The sequence below is a fragment of the Priapulus caudatus genome, unplaced genomic scaffold (genome assembly GCF_000485595.1).
Source record: "Priapulus caudatus unplaced genomic scaffold, Priapulus_caudatus-5.0.1 Scaffold921, whole genome shotgun sequence".
Classification (NCBI taxonomy): domain Eukaryota; kingdom Metazoa; phylum Priapulida; class Priapulimorpha; order Priapulimorphida; family Priapulidae; genus Priapulus; species Priapulus caudatus.
This window is the reverse complement of record NW_014577982.1, coordinates 122,337-125,416: the sequence shown is the minus strand read 5'-3', so window position 1 is coordinate 125,416 and position 3,080 is coordinate 122,337. Positions and strand designations below refer to the sequence as shown.

The following is a 3,080-nucleotide window of genomic DNA, read 5'->3' as shown; positions in this document are numbered from 1 at the left end:
CTTGCGACAGGTCCCAACCCTCCGCCGCCGGTGTCAGGTGCCTGTAACATTTAGAATGGTTAGAATTAGAAGAATGCAGCTTACTTTACACCATTCTCATTTTGCATCATGAAACAACAAACAGTTTGATGAAATAGCATGACAGTGATATATATATATATAAGATATAGTTATAATATATAATATCAGCAGATTAAGTGAGAGCATGTAAAATTGTTTATGCATGAACATATTTACGCGACATTGTTTGTTCGTCGAAAGCGTGGTGACGCTGCAGATATTCGGATATCATTGCAATGCCCGGCTTGTTTTGGCACTGAGCATCTCTATGGTACGTATTGTTGTACTATTCATCCTTATTCATAAAGAGTGTCACGCTATGTTTCATGTATAATTAAGGTTCTGGTAATGTTTTTTGGCACTGTATATTCGAAATGTCATTTCTTTCTCGTTTTACCTATTGGGTGCTGCTCGCATTTAGGAGTGTTCGCGCGCAACTTTAATGTTCGGTCATTAATGGTCATAATGGTATATATATATGTATATGGTCATGGTCATATATTAGTTTGTGGTTTAATGTCATTAAGGTTAGGGTTAGGGTTAGGGTTAGGGTTATCAATCATTAATCATTAATAATTAATGATATCAAAGTTGGTAACACTCCTAATGGAGCGTTAGCCAGCTATTGTTATTAATACAAACGTCACATGTTGGCATGTACGTATCGATTGTGTGTTTTATATGGTCGCGTGTTGGGGGTGGGCTGCGGGTGTGTGTGTGTGTGTGCATGTGTTCATAGATCTTTAGTTGTAGTCTAACACATTNGCATGTGTGCATAGATCTTTAGTTGTAGTCTAACACATTGACGAACGTGACAACTAGGACTGTCATCTGTACTCTTGTCTGAAAGCCAGATACTGTAAACTCTGGCATCCTGAAGGGATAGTTGAATAAATGTTTCAAAGCGCGGAATTGACTTCAATAACGAAAACGCATTTTTAGGACTTCAAATTTCTCTATGGCTGTCCTGGCAGTACAACATGGGGTTGTTCTGTCATTACAATGATAGCCAGCTTTTCGGTGATGTCAAAACATATACAGACGCATTTTGCAGCCAACATATCGAAACTCTTTTGCTTGGATCAAATGACAAGGTTCTCTAGGTTTTCATATCAATCATGGGTTCTTTGACAAATACTTACCACCGTACTCGGTCACAAAAAACATGGACAGATTTCGGGCGTATTGTCACATAGACAATATCGAAATTATTAACGAATATTTGGACAGCCGGGCGGCTAGGTCTGGGTAGGAAATATATATCGCTATGGTCTTATTAAACTGCATATAGCAAGCCTCACGAACGTACGCTCACATGAGAACGCAGTGTGTAATAGTTGCGAGTGAAAGTTTGTCTGTCCTTCTGTCGTCTTTGGTCCTTTTGTCTTTTTTTTTCGTGCACGTCGCCAGTTTTCAGGGCACACCCTGCAGGAGAGCGCAGATTCTGTGATCCACCGACGGACGACCTCCACCTCACAGAGCAGCCCACACCGCCGCCGCCACAAAGCAGCCTACACCGTCGCCACCTGGTGCCCATCACCGCAGAGTCGTCGCCGCCTGGTGTCCACCACCGCAGAGCTATCGCCGCCTGGTGCCCACCACCGCAGAGCTGTCGCCACCTGGTGTCCACCACCGCAGAGGCGTCGCCGCCTGGTGTCCACCAGCGCAGAGCCGTCGCCGCCTGGTGCCCACCACCGCAGAGGCGTCGCCGGCTGGTGCCTGCCGCAGAGCCGCCGCCCCCTGGTGTCCACCACAGAGCTGCCAGCTTGTAAATAATGATGATAAAATTATAAATAACAAAATCAAAATACGAAATAATAATTTCATGATTAATAATTTTGTTGGTATAATAACAAGACGATTTATTGTTCAATGTAGATTTTTGTTAAATAACTTTTTTTTGTAAAATAAATGAGAATTTGTGTACTTGGAATCCTAATCTTGTTGTATTTGTCAGCTGTTCTGGTTCTCGTTAGTTCACATACTTTCGCGGTCGGGATCAAACATTCATGTGCGGACAACACACACCATACAAGCACGATGATAGCAGAGTTGTACATAGAATGCTGATAACACAGGAGCATGCGACACATGGAGTTATGATCATCAGCGGTAAAGAAACCGCGAACAAATGATGTTGACAGCTTTGGCGAGAAGTCGTGCTCGTATTCGGACAAAGCCAACGACGTGTTACATTTTATATATATAACTAGGACAAGGCACTGGCGGAGTGCATACCCCGCAACGACATACGCATTTCCCATTTGCCTTTTTCCTCTCTCTTTCTCTCTCTTTCTCTCTCAACCACTCTCTCTCTTTCTCTCTCTGCCCCTCTCTCTTCCTCTCGTTGTCCCCCTCTCTCTCTCTCTCTCTTCTCTCGCTGCTCCTCTCTCTTCCTCTCGCTGGTCCCTCTCTCTCTCCTCTCTCTGCTCTCTCTCTCTCTCTCTGCCCCCTCTCTTCACTCTCTGCCACTCTCTTTCTTTCTGTCCCCCTCTCTCTCCTCCCTCCATCTTTCGCCTCTCCTCCGCCTCCATCTTAATCTCTCTCTGTCCCTCTTCCCTTTCGCTGCCCCCTCTCTTCTCTTCCCCTCTCAGTGCGCTCCTCTTCCTCTTGCTGTCCTCTCTCTCTCTCTCTCTCTCTCTCTCTCTCTCTCTCTCTCTCTCTCTGCCCCTCTTCTTTCTCTCTGTCCCCCTCTCTCTTCTTCGCTCTGTCCCTCCCTCTCTCTCTGCCCCTTTCTTTCTCTTTCTCTGTCTCTCTGTCTTCCTCTCTCTCTCCCTCTCTCTCTTTCTCTCTCTCTTCTCTCTGCCCTTTTCTTTCTCTCTCTGCCTTCTCTTTTTCTCTCTGTCTCCCTCTCTTTCTTCATCTCTCTCCTCCCCTCCATCTTTCTCTCTCTGTCTCTCTCTGTCTCTCTCTTTCTCTCTTTGTCCCTCTCTTTCATCTCTTTCTACCCCCTCTCTTCCTCTCTCTGTCCCCCTCTCTCTCTCTTCCTCTCTCTGTTTCCCTCTCTCTTAATTCCTCTC

The 3,080-nt window shown here is 45.3% G+C and overlaps 1 long non-coding RNA gene across 2 annotated transcripts; it reads right to left on the bottom strand.

Annotated features, from left to right (window-relative positions):
• Positions 1 to 902: 902 nt before the first annotated feature.
• Positions 903 to 2,160, bottom strand: LOC106814412. 2 transcript variants are annotated; one of them, XR_001394602.1, is made up of 2 exons: positions 1,680 to 2,160; positions 903 to 1,617 (listed from the first exon to the last, which is right to left on the bottom strand). It is a non-coding gene; the product is annotated as an uncharacterized LOC106814412 (long non-coding RNA). The 2 variants fall into 2 exon arrangements; XR_001394603.1 differs by having other exon boundaries at positions 903 to 1,586.
• Positions 2,161 to 3,080: the final 920 nt, after the last annotated feature.